Raw genomic sequence first — 14,197 nt, 5'->3', positions numbered from 1 at the left:
AACCCAGGAGGCAGAGGTTGCGGTTTATTTAAACTGAACTGTATCTGTTTACAGATGTATAAGGTGTGGGTAAACTGGCAGTATGATTTATATAGGTTGGCGAACCTCCGGCACCAATAGGCAGACTGGTCTGTGGGAGCAGTAATACTCCTGATTATTATCATACTAAGTTATTTATGGGGATAGCTCTTTTTGTCAAGTGAACCAGAGAACTGAGGAAGTTGTTTTGAATTGTCTTGTCTTTACCTCTATCTCTCTTTCATGTTTAGACAGTGCAATGTCTGTAAATTGGGTGGGATTAGCAGTGCAGAAAAGAGAGAAAAGAGCAAAATACAACCCCAAATTAAAATGTAAAGTAAGATAAAGAAAATATGGCAAATATACACCATGGAATACCACACAGCCATAAAAAACGATGAGTTTATGTCCTTCATAGGGACATGGGTGAATCTGGAAACCATCATTCTCAGCAAACTGACACAAGAACAGAAAACCAAACACCGTATGTTATCACTCATAGGTGGGTGTTGAACAGTTAGAACACGTGGACACAGGGAGGGGAGCATCACACACTGCAGTCAGTAGGAGGGGGTTGGGGGAGGGACAGCGGAGGTGGGGAGAGTAGGGAGGGATAATGAGGGGAGAAATCCCAGATACAGGTGATGGGGGGATGAAGGCAGCAAACCACTTTGCCATGTGTGTACCTATGCAACAATCCTGCATGATCTGCACATGTACCCCAGAACCTAAATTACAATGAAAAAAATAAAATAAAATAAAAATAAAAGAGCACAAAATAACCATAAGAGTTCAGTGTTCACAGTTTTAAGGAGCTGTTTAGAATTGTTAACAATAATTATTTTTATCATCATAGTTAGTAGTTTTGATACTGGCAGAAGTGGATACTCATTGGAAGGCCAGTTTTGGAGTAAACAGTCAAAAGTCAGATTTGGGTCTAAAGCAAGAACACAGATGAATGAATTTAACTAAGGTGTTTTAGATGAGAGAAAGCAAGTTCTTACCAGTATAAAACAAACAAGCAGAAACCCTTAGTATCTCTTTAAAAAGAAACAAAAAAAAAAAAGACCAGGAAGGGACAATTTCCTGGAGGACTTGAAAAGAGTACCACCATTGATTTGACTGACATAATTTTCCAGTAAAAGCCCTGAAAACCCTGTACACAGAGTAGCTAAAGGAAACGTTTTTCAAGCTCACTTATAGAGTTGATCTTAAAAACATTTTACCAGCTTTTATTCTGGTTAATACATTCTTAATAGATTTTCTTTTGCACTTCCAAACAGGAGCCCTCTTTCCAGAATTTGCCATATTGCGTCTGTTATCTAAGCTTAGCACCATTCAGACTCAGAGCCATGTTGACCCAGAATGCTTAATTGCAACTGAGTATTTACTGGAGAAAGTCTGAAACTTCACTTTCAGAATATTTTTCCATATATTTCCCATTTATTCTGAGTACAGCACCATGGAGAGTACTAGGGCAAGAGCTTTACTTTATCATCACCATAATCCAGCCCTCTTGTTATCTTTAAGGCAAGACTCCTACTGAAGCAGGCAAGACTAAAGGTGCTGACTTTTGAATGGACTCAGCCATCCACCATTGCTCAGAGAAGGCAGCCTGCAGAACTGACCACCAAATGCTCCCCAACCTGATTTATTTTTCATAGCTCTTCCAGATCTTTTCTAGCAATACTTTTTTAAATAAGAATTACTCTAATAAAACATAATTTTTAAATTTCTTGGCAATATTTGATTCTTCTCTAAAAAGTCATTAATAGCTTTTTGGAGAAGTAGAGTGATGCAGACAAGATAAAATATTTAACTATCGAATTACAAACACAGAAGGGGAAAGCTGTGGAAGTTATCAGAAATAATAAGCACTGGTAGACTGAGGACTAAATTGTTAACACATCTCATGACACTTCACTGGTTTTAGAAGTGTTTACACTTGTTCTACCCTTGGCCACTGCCAATAATTTTTCTTTTCTTTTCTTTTCTTTTTTTTCTTTTTTTTTTTTTGAGATGAGTCTCACTCTGTGGCCCAGGCTGGAATGCAGTGGCGCAATCTTGGCTTACTACAACCACTGTCTCCCGGGTTTAAGCATTCTCCTGCCACAGACTCCCGAGTAGCTGGGATTACAGGCATGAGCCAACACACTCGGCTAATTTTTTTGTATTTTTAGTAGAGACGGGGTTTCACCACATTGGTCTCAAACTCCTGACCTCAAATGATCTGCCCACCTTGGCCTCCCAAAGTGCTGGGATCACAGGCGTGAGCCACTACACCAGGCCCAATAAAAATTTATACTTGGGGTGGGAGTGGGTGATCGCAGTGTTTGAGAAGTGTCTGTGTAAGTTTTTCATAAGGAAAGTGGCTTCAAAAGCTATGAATGGAAATGCAGAGTGACTTCTGAATAAATTGTGTCCGCCTGAATGCCCTTTCCAGGTGAACAGTTTTCTGTATGTTTTCTGGAATCACAGAATATTAAGTTGGAAGAAAGCATGGAGATGATCTCTTTTGACCCCTCTTGTTACAGGCATCTGAGGCTTGTAAAAAGAAATGGTTTGGTACAAATTAAATTTCCTGAGGATAAATTAGGAGAGACAACCACAATCTCAAAAAGCATCCCCACAGACCTAGTAAAAATGTGGGAGCTGTTCTAAGTGAGCCAGCAGATTGAGTAAAGAAAGAGAAGGCCTCCTTGATTCAGACTTCTGGGTCACTTATGGGTAGGACCCACGGTTTCTGCCTAAGTCATCTTAGACTCTAAGTCATCTAGATAAGAAAGCAGTTCTTTCTTGCCGTAAAGGGAGCAAGAGAGAACTATTTTATTATTATCCTGTTCTTCCTTCTCCTTGTGCCTACCCACGTCAGATTCTCTTTGTCCAGCTCACCAGTATAGTTGCTTACGCAGCTGAAACTACCTTTCTGTGAGTTGCTGTCTTTTGCTGTTTCATCCCAGCTGCCATCACAGGATTTTCTAATGATACTTGTAGCCACAACAGTGGAAAATCAGATACTTGAAAAAATGCATCTTGCAAACAAATCTGAATTGGCACAGTTCTGAAACCATTTATTCCCTGAGGGTGAATAAGGACCCACTTCCCCTTGTGAGAAGAAAAAGAAATAAAAAATGACAAGAAGAGAAAGTAATAGCATGATAAATGATTGGTCAGCAATCATTTGTCAGTGAAATGCATCATTTTTCTGACAATAAATTTTGAAAGCAGGTGGATATTATTAAAATATTTGTATAGGGCTTTTTTTTATTTGCAGCATTTCTAAGATTTTAATCTAAATGTATTTTTTTCCTTCTCTTTAAAGAGTTCCCCTGCTGTGCTGCTGGGTCCTCAGAAGCGTTGTAGAGATCGCCTCTTTGAAAGTGTAAGTATAAAGTTTATTTGGCTCAATGTAGTTTCTTATTGTGGTTGCTTTTGATCCTCAGTGGTCTCACCTCACCTTCCATACAGAAAGCTGCCTTTATTAGAATAGAGAAATCACCTGCCAGAAAAGCCAACTTAAAATTAGGCATGAACCTTCTCAAGCATATTTAATGTACATCTCAGAAAGGAAGTGTCCATGTTCCCCATGAAGGTACCCACACAGCTTAAACAATGAGGCTAGTGGGGACCCCAGACACATGTCTGCACAAATTTTCCTGAAAATCCAACTCGATTATTTACATTTGAGTTTACACTTGACTTGGCTTATATTTCTTACAGCACCAAGCTGAGCATGAACAGGAAAGGGAAGCCCCTGAGGGGAATACTTCCCTCGAAGCAGCAGCTTACATGCTGTGCGGTACCCTGTAACGGCATTCCTCTCATCCCATAAGTCTTTGTTTCTTCATCATTCTGTAGGAATAGACAAATGCAAGAGGAAAGGCAGAATCCTTCCATGAAATAATGATGCAATATGCTAAGTCCTTTTTCCAAAATATCCTTAACATTGAAACCCTTCGAAAGAGGACTAGAAGTGGTCAAATGATGACTTTCAAATCTGTATTTTATGACCTGTATTCTCTCTCTACTTCCCATTCTGGATATCTTCCCTAGAGGAAATCGTTATGATATGTGTCTGGGCTCTCAAACTCAGAGTGTCCAAATGGGCTCATTGTTCATGCAGCAAATCTAGTTCTTCCCAGTGACTCCATCTTTCATGGTGTTTCTGCTCTCCTTTTATTTATTTATTTTAGTTTTGTGGGTACGTGGTGTATGTATTTATGGGGCACATGAGATATTTTGATACAGGCATGCAATGTGACATAAGCACACCATGAAGAACGGGGTTTCCATCCTATCAAGCATTTATCCTTTGAGCGACAACCCAATTACACTCTTCATCCTAAAATGTACAATTATCTACTCTCCTTTTAGTTTCTCATCTTAAAAACCTTTGCATCATGATAAATTCTTCAACTTGAATTCATTCTTTTAATTAATCTACCACTAAATTTTATGTTTATATAATATTTTCTTTCAATTTAAGTATAATCATCCTAGCCTCATGATAATCTTACCTGGATTACCATAAAAACCTCCTAACTGGTCATCTCCCTATTATGCTGTCTCGAATTTTCAACTCATTATAAATACCATTAAATTGATCTAAAATTCTGCTTTCATCATATTATAGCCTTGCTCAAAGCATGAGGGATAATGTCCAAACTCTGCATGCAGGTGTTTAAGAACTTCGTTGATCCGGTCCCAAGATTCTTATCCAACTCAATTTTTTTTTCGTACAATATAAACTATTGCACTAAACAAAGTCCTTGCCGTCTCATATATTTCCCTTCCCGTGTCCATCTCATTATGCTCCTTGCTTACAAGAAATGTCTCTACTCACCCCATCTGTGTCCAATTCCTACCCATTTCTTAGGTTACAATATAAATTTAATTTGCCATATGAAATATTCTTACCCATCTCTGCCCCACACTAATATATAGATTTCTCTTGTGTTCAGATAAAATTAAGAACAACTTAACACCAAATTATTTTCTAATTTCTGTGTGTTTGTTTTTCAAGCTAAGTGGGTGCTTTTAGTGGCATTTTGTTTAGCCATCAAAGGCCACAGGTGCTCTATAAATGCCTTTAATTACTTTATCTTTATTTTTCCATATGCCACCAACTCATCCTCTTTTATGGGAACTATTTCATCTGGTGGCCCCTGTTTAATTGTTTTGCCTCATACTTCTGTTTTTCCCCCATTCGATTGACTACTGGACGTGTTCCCTGGCTTTCAGTTTGGTTTTCCCCTTTATTATTCCTTTTAACCCCCATTAACTCACCTCCCTGCCTGAGTCAGATTCAGAATATTCTTCCTAGGTCAATCGCATTGCTTCTGCCTGTCCACAAGAGGACAAGGAGATGACAGTAGATTGTATAGTCTTTCAGTTATTCAAACTACATAGTGTCATGCCATGAACATGGTATGAGCAAATAATGTTTTCTGATTGACTTACGGGGCCTGTAGAAAAGATTTTTGTTTTTATCAACACAGCTTTACCACCCCTACCTTACCCACATATAATTCCTCACTTTTCGTTTTTAAAAACTGTTTGAGCATTAAAAAATGTTTACTTTTTAATATTCATCAATTTTTCAAAGATAAAGCTTGGCATTTTTAATTTACATTCACTCTAATTCATACATAACAAATGTAACACAGAATTTCCTTCTTCTCTTGTTTTTATTTTTATCGAGGCAAAATTCACATAACATAAAATTAACCCCTTTAAAGTTTATAATTTAGTACATTCACAATGATGTGCAATCATCACTACCCTAAAGTTTTAAAACATTTTTGTCACCCCCAAAGGAAACCCAGTATCCACTGAATAGTCTCGTCACATTTCCCTCCTTTCCCTATCCCCAAACACACACTAATCTGATTTCTGTCTCTAAGAATTTATAAATTCTATATATTTCATATAAATTGAATTATACAATACAGACCTTTGTGTCTGGGTTCTTTTACTTAACAGCATGTTTTTAAGGGCTACCCACACCAGTGGATGTGTCAGTAATTTTTTTCTTTTTTAGACTGAATAATATTTCATTATATGGATATGTTACACTAGCTTGGTTTTCTTAATTTGATTTTTTGATTGATTATTGCTTTTGTATTGAAATAAAATTGTTTCTGTATGTTGATCTTGTATCCTACAACTTTACAAAATTTGCTTATTAGCTTAAATTGTTTTTTGTTTGTTTACTGTGGATTCTTTAGGACTTTCTGTAGATAAGATCATTTCATCAGCAAATATTCTTCCCTCTTCCTTTTAGTTTAAATGTCTTTTATTTCTTTACTTGCCTAATTGATCTTGCTAGAATTTATAATACACTTCTGAATAGATGTAATGAATATGGGCATCCGTGTCTTGTTCCTGAGCTTAGGGGGAAAGCTTTAATTTTTTTTACCACTGTATGTGATGTTAGCACCAGCTTTTTCATAAATGCCTTTTATCTGGATGAAGAAATTACCTTCTATATCTACTCCGTAAGTGATTTTATCATGAAGTAGTATTAGATTTTGTCAAATATTTTTTCTGCACCAATTAAGATGACTATGTTTTTTCCCCTCTTCATTTTACTAATGTGATATATTGCACTGATTGGTTTTGTTTTGTTGAACCACTTTGTATTTCAGGGACAAAATGTTGAGAATTTTTATATCTTTATGCATACAGCATATTTGTCTATAGTTTTCCTTTTTTGTGATGTCTTTGTCTGGCTCTGGTATCAAGATAATATTCATTTCATAGAATGAGTTAGAAAGTGTTTCTTCATTTTTTGATGAGAATGATTAGTATTACCTCTTCTTTAAATGTTTGGTAGAATTCATCAGTGAAGCCATCTGGTCAGGAGCTTTTCTTTGCTTGGAGGTTTTTGATTGTTGACCAAATCTCTTTACTTGTTATAGGTCTGCTTAGATTTTGTATTTCTCCTTAAACAAATTTGGTAACTTCTGTACTTTCAGGATCCCATCACATTTTATTTTTTCTTTCATCTTCAAACATTAAATAAAGCTGAAGTTCAAAGAAGAGATGCTTCCCCTCTGAAAGTAAATCTAAATGGAAATATGCTAACAGAAATAAGCCAATTTCTTCACCAAAACAAACCAAATGAGACAAAAGAGTATTTCTTCCTTTTATAGAATAAATGCCCCTTAATTATATGTTACCCATGCTTTAAAACAAAATTCTTAGGGAAACAGATGTTAGATTTGACCTTTCAAAGCCTTTTCTAAACCTATTTTTTTATACAAAGGTAAATTGTCCTGATTCTAGGTGAAAGAAGTATTCAGTATTTATGCAATGAACTTTTGTTAGGGAGCTCAAAATACAATTGCTCCAGTCCTTCTCATGTTGCCTGCCCTAGAAATTCTGTAGCACCTTTGTATGTGTATCCAGATATATTCCTGGAAGGGCAGAAAGGGTGTGTGTGCATGAGAGAGAAAGGTAGACAGTTTACTTGTGATTGTTAGTCACTCTAAGAATAGGTATAGTCCAGACAGTACTACCCACACCCCAAAACTGTCTTCCTATAACTTACATCTTCATTACTTTTCCTATATTCATTACCTCTTATAATCTGACTCACTAAATTACCTTTTAACCTGTGCAGTCAACATAGTTACATTTCTTCATTCAGAGGAAAAAAGAGATAAATGCTGAGATAACAACACATAGCCAGCTGCTTCTTCTCCAGGTCCACTCATTCAATAAACTTCTATTGAACACCTACTATGTGCCATGTATGCATTATGTTGGACTTTGAGTATACAATGTTGAACAAAACAGACATGTTCTGTCAAAGATTCAGAGCATGATTCCTTTTATCAAAGACTCAGTTCATGGGAATCTTAGTTTTATCACGTGCAGAGTTCAATAGTACAGTTGAATAGCAGTTGAAGGCTCACATACCCGTGGAAGTTAAATAGTAATTCAGCAACGACCCTAGAGTTCTGCTCCCCAGGAAACATTCAATGGTGTTACCCAGGAAGTATCATGACACCTTACAAAGGGGCATCTGTTGGCAACTCTAACCCTGACAAAGAATCAATTCTTCCTGCCAAAGGGAGCAGACAAATCCCTTCCCTTTGCCCCAGCATACCCCACACCACTGATCAAGCAGAGAATTCTGAATGCTTACAATAGACAGAAGACTGCAGGGTCAACCAAACACACAAGAGCCACCCCAGGGGTTAACAAGGAAAGCAGGAAGCCAGCATTTTGCTGAACATATTGGGGGGAAGCAAAACCTTGAAGCCATTGACAAAGGCTGTACCCAGTACAATCTCAACAGCCAAGAGTGAGATAATCTACCAACAGCTAAGAGCACAGAAAGGAGAAAGCAGCCAATCCCGAACAGACAGCCTGGGAAAAGAGTGGTCCTGGCTGCAGAAAACATGACCAGCAGAGCCAAAGCCAGACAAGCTTGTTCTTGTTTTAGTGGTGTGGAATTGTGGCCTGCCCTAGAACTGAATTCTTGCTCTGCCACTATCCCACTGTGACATTATGTAGCTCACTGACCCTCTCTGAAACTTAGATGTTTCATCTGAAAAACAGGCTTACAACATTGTGAGAATTAGAGAAACGAATGTAAAGTAGACATTCAATAAATAGCAGCTTTTATTCTGAAGTGTGTGTTCATTCATCACAAAGGAATTCCTCAGTGGTCTTCTTAAAGTTCCAGCGTATCTTTTGTTGTTGAGAGTCTGCTGTGATATCAGGATGCCTGCCTTACAGATTCCTTTTAAATGATTATTTCTGCTTAAATGTGGTACGCCTTATGATGCCCTTATTAGATATTAGTGATATCTTTATCTGTGTACCCCACGTCTCCCACTTCCTGTCACCTCTATAATAGACACTCTTTCAGGCCAGACCCATGTCTCATTCATCTTTGTCCCCAGTGACTGTGGTAGTTTTTGCACATAGTAAGTATGCTAGCATATAAATATTAAACATTCTGTATGCCTTTCTTTTCATCACTTCATGCCACATTTTCATGCATCTTTTAGCTTAAAAAGTCATGCCATAAGAAAAATGAAGTTTGTGTATTTATATGGATGTGTACCTATGTATGTACATACGTATGTGTCTTATGTGTTAAAAAAGAAAAACCACCTCCCCTATTAATAGCTGAGTGCCTATACATGCTAAGTATTTGTGGAGAATAGCTTTCTTATTTATTGAAGGGAATATCTATCTACAAATGGCATTTGTAAAAATATGTATGTATGTTAGATGCCAGTGATAGTAAAAGCATATAAAGAAGACTTTTCTCCTGTGCTTCAAAAAATGAAATGTAGTCATTTAATTTGGGTAGTGGTTGTTGATTTATCACCTAAAAAGTATTTAGTACAAAAAGGTCTGAAGAAATTAAGATTCAAAACAGCAGGCAGCTACCCAATTGTGGTCAATGTGGACATTAATCACAGTGCTTTATTTCCTATTCATTGTTGCTAATTTTAGTCTTCAGGCTTATATATAGCAGTTTTAAACCCCTGAAAATTCCATGAGTTCTTTTGTTAAAACTCAGCCTTGCTCGTGATGATCTCACTGTTAATTATTTTTTAATAAGTAGCTTCACTCCAAGCATCCGAGAACCTGTTTGAGCTGCCAACATTAAAAGATAGAAATTGCAGAAAGAGCAGCAATATCCCTCTGAAATCATGGAATTATCAAGGCTTCCAAAGTGAAAGGCTTTAGAGGTCAACAGGCTCAACTTCCCTTCCTATGCACCGCATTTCTTCACCATGATATTTACAGGAGTATTGCAGGCTCATGCTCCTAATAGGCTTCCCCATTTGCCGAGTGTTAAGGGTCTATGCTTGAGTCTCCTTAACACCACAAGGATTAAAGTATCAAAACCACCTCAGTAGCTGAAAGATGCCTATATATGCGCCACCACTGCCGGTGCCCTGGTGGGAGTTCACCTGTTGGCTCCATTTCGTCCCACCTTGCTCAGTTCATCACTAGCAACCACCCAAGATCCCACCATGCATTCTTTAGTCTTATTAGTGACTATTCTGAGCTGTTGAAGTTACCTATACACAGTAGATCTGTGGGGTTGGTACGCAAAGTCTTGGCTATGACTCCAGCTAGACAAGAAACGGGAGATGCCAAGCTGGCTACCTGAATGGACCATCCTGAAAGGGCAGTAGAGTAGTGGTTAAAGTGTGGCCTCTGGAGTCAGGTTGGCTGGTTGACATCCTAGCTTTAGCGCTTATTACATTTTGGGTATATCACTTTTTGTGCCTCTGTTTTGTTTTCCGGAAAGTGGAAATAATAAGAGAACTTACTGGATCATGTGAAGATTAAATGAGCTAATACTCATAGCATACTTAGACTGCAAGACAGTTAGGATACATATGATAATAATACTATCTACTATTAGTCTCTCGTCGGGTAGAACTAAAGAAGAAACTAACTCCTTGTTACCAGCTTCTGCTGTGTAGGCAAGTTGTGGTGCTGGCTGTGCAGGTTGACCTCTCAGATCTCACCCTGTGAAATCTATTCCAGACTTTCTGCTCCCCACGTCTCCCAGCCTGGGAATGAGTGAGAAGGGGGAGCTAAAAAGTTACTCTGAAAGTCTGCATCAGAGTGTTCTGTCTTTTGCCTAACTCAACTTCTTGTTTTCTTCCTTTTTTCTTTTCTTTTTTTTTGAGACAGGGTCTCACTCTGTCATTCAAGCTGGATTAGTTGTTCAATCATAGTTCACTGCAGCCTCTTGGGCTCAAAGGATCCCCTTGCCGCAACCTCCCAAGTAGTTGGGATAACAAGTGTGCACCACCACACCTGATTAATTTTTTTTTTTTTTTTTGAGACAGAGTCTTGCTCTGTTGCTAGGCTGGAGTACAGTGGCATGATCTCGGCTCACTGCAACCTCCACCTCCCAGCTTCAAACAATTCTCCTTCCTCAGCCTCCCAGGTAGCTGGGACTAGAGACACACACCACCATGCCCAGCTAATTTTTGTATTTTTAGTAGAGGTGGGGTTTCACCATGTTGGCCAAATTGGTCTCGATCTCTTGACCTCGTGATCTGCTTGTCGTGGCCTCCCAAAGTGCTGAGATTACAGGCATAAGCCACCGCGCCCAGTTGCCCGACTAACTTTTTAAACTTTTTTGTAGAGACAGGATCTTGCTTTGTTGCCCAGGCTGGTCTCAAACCTCCAGCTTCAAGAAATCCTTCTACGTCAGCCTCCCCAAATTCTGGGATTAGAGACATGAGTCACAACACCCAGCTTCTTTTTTTTTTCCACTTAACTTTAGACTGTAACTTTTGACTCTCAGATTCTGTAATAATACCTTTTATATTCCCTCTACTCCAGGTAACTACCCACTAAATCAGTAGTTAGTGCCTTTAATTATCCAGGGAGGATAATGAAGGCCCAAATAAGAGTATTAATGAACAAATTCCATGAATAGAGGGGAGGTAAAGGGAATTGACTAATATTCTCTATAACAATATTCCACCATATAAATATGGAACTACACTTCTTCTTAGAGATTTATACTAATATTCTTCTCACCTGCTTAATCTTAATTTTTTTTTACTAAATGAGATGTACAAATTCCATTTGAATGCAGCACACATTATTGGCTACATATGTTTTTAAGTTGGAGCTTGAAACAAGCAGGAAGTTTAACAACAAGACTGCCTACCTCTGTAATCTAGAAACTCAGCTTAAATAACACACAACTCGAGGGCTGGCATGTGTACTGTAATTTCATAACGTAGCTCAGCAGAGCAGAAATTAATTCAGTGAAGGAGGTGAGCATTCAAGAGTTCAGAAGAAAAGCAAACCTGAAGAAAGATCCTGAGCATTTGACCTTGTGAAAATCAACCACAAATAACACTGACTAAATTTTATCGTGCAAACTTAAAAATTAATAATTTAGAGCCTGAAAACCAACATGTTGTAACATGTACCTGGAAATTATGGAATCACATGGAAATAAAATAATACCCATAGCAAGGGAGCTCAGAAAGTATATTTAGGACATTGGAAATTTACTCTCAGATGGAACATGAGAATTCATTTAAAATTGTTCATTGACAGTTTGTAAATCATTTTTTTCCTATCTTTATCTGTGTGGACAGATGGGAGGCCAACATCTTCCAAATTCATTTCTCAGTTATATATATGTGTAAATTAGCCTGTGAAAATTACAAATTTTATTCATGTGCTTTATTAAATTCTGTCACAGCTGTTATTAGTACTGATTTCATATTATCTAGTACTTGTAGAAATTGACAATGTAGGCCTGTGAGTTAGTCAAAAGACTTTTAAATGTCTGATCAAATGTCAGCAAACTAATGAAAATGCCTGAGTAGAGAAATATCCATGCACACACACACCACTAGCAATTTTATTCATGTAAAAATGTATTAAATTTAGAAAGCGTCAAAGTATTCCATACGTCGAGTCAGCCCCTCTGGAACTCCTTTTCTCCTGATGACAGCAACAGTCTCACTGTGTGTTTAGGTATCAGTCTAGTGGACTCAGATGGGACATCCTCTTCCTATCGCATAGACATCTTCCAGATTTATGTGATGACAGAATGTTGGCCTTTCTAAGACAGTTGAAGTCTTCAAACTGAAAACCACTTTGTAATCTTCCTCCTGCCCATAATTTTCCTATTTAGATAGTGCCCTCCCACTCTCCCAAGTTCTAGTAGAGCTCAGTTTCACTTCTGAGAAAGTAATCATTCTTTTGTTCCTTATGTTTCAACACTTGGATCTAATCACAGTACATCCATGGAAACTTTATGACAAAGAACAAAAACAAGCAAAGTAACCACAGCAAATTTAGGTGTAATGCTCATTGTTGAAAAGAGAAATTTTCAGGACCTTTTTTCTCTTGGAATTGTACTTAGTAGAGTTGAATTATTTTTTACAAAGTATTAACAACTTTTTCAATCCTCTTTTACATGCATTTTCCTGAAAACTCTAAGGAATCTAAATTTAAACCACTGTGATATTAATGAAGAAGAATTATACTTACTGTATCTTGTGCTTCAACCATGTAATTGGAAAGAAAAAGGCATCAAAAATGACAGCAATGACAAGGCATTCAGGCATTGAATTGGCATATTTGAAAGTTGTGACTTATACTTGGGATTAGCAGTCCTACAGCTAATTATTGGTGAAGCAAAGGAAAAGTGATTATAGTGTATAATGTATACCAAATTGCACCATATTCACTTAATAAATAGTCAATTTTGGCTCTTTACTAATATATTTAGTGTCTGGATTTGGGAGAGAGATGGAACCCCAAAAGGATGAATCGATTTTTTTTGTCTAACTAGAGAAATAATGGTATTCAACAAATACTCAGAACCTCTATTTGTTATGCACAGTGCTTAGAGCTGTAGATGCCACAGTGAGGAAGACAGAGCTCACCATCTAGGGAAGAGAGAAATCAGGAAAGAGGAAACTCCTAAAGAATATAATAAAGGGCCATTATGGGGGAAAAGAACGGTTTTTCAACTGGTTGAGGGTACTACCATTCTCTGAGATAGGCAACATTGGGAAATGGAAGTGTGCTTACCGGGGAGTGCAGAAAGATGTATCTAGTTTGAGAGCAGTTCCTTTGAGATACCCAGGGGATATAAATGTCTGGTGGACAGTTGAGTTTGCAAATTTTAAAGCTAAAGAAATATTTGAGCTGGAGAATAAGATTTAGGGAATTGTCAGCTTTTGATCATTGAATCCTCAGGACTGGCTGAGTTCAACAGGGAAGAGTATACAGGAAGAGAAAAGTAACGGGCCCAGGAAAGAAACCTTAAAGGTCGCTACCATTCAAGGGGTGTTCTGGGGAAGGGAAGCCTGCAGGACAGCCTGAAAGGGGCATTATCAGTGGTGAAAGACACTGGCAGCATGTCCCCACAGCACAGAGGGAGCGGGGATCACCTTGCTGATTTAAGTAGTCATCTATTGCATCTGCTTGGAATTCATAGAAATGTTATCAGATAAATTTCGTTTCTAGTGTGAAATATATGATTTATTAAATTGGGACAAATATCTAATTATTCATTAACCAAGACTTTATAACCAAGGAACAAGTAATAAGGTTTTTCTTGAACCCTTTCTAAACATTAATTGTCAGAATATTTACCAATAAACATCAATTTAAATTAATGTGGTATATAAGACTGTATAATGTAAAA

General features: G+C 37.6%; 1 protein-coding gene across 2 annotated transcripts in view; it reads left to right on the top strand.

Moving 5' to 3' along the window:
* Positions 1–14,197, top strand: part of B3GALT1 (beta-1,3-galactosyltransferase 1) — a 571,010-nt gene that overhangs the window by 364,356 nt on the left and 192,457 nt on the right. For both annotated transcript variants that reach the window (XM_012440620.2, XM_012440622.2), the window contains exon 3: positions 3,341–3,400. The gene's annotated coding sequence lies outside the window, so the exon portion shown is untranslated. The remainder of the gene's footprint in view (positions 1–3,340; positions 3,401–14,197) is intronic.

Source organism: Aotus nancymaae, unplaced genomic scaffold, assembly GCF_030222135.1.
Source record: "Aotus nancymaae isolate 86718 unplaced genomic scaffold, 86718_ANA_hifiasm-v0.15.2.pri h1tg000029l, whole genome shotgun sequence".
NCBI classification, from domain to species: Eukaryota; Metazoa; Chordata; class Mammalia; order Primates; family Aotidae; genus Aotus; species Aotus nancymaae.
The sequence above is the reverse complement of the archived record's forward strand: the minus strand, read 5'-3'. Positions and strand labels throughout refer to the sequence as shown.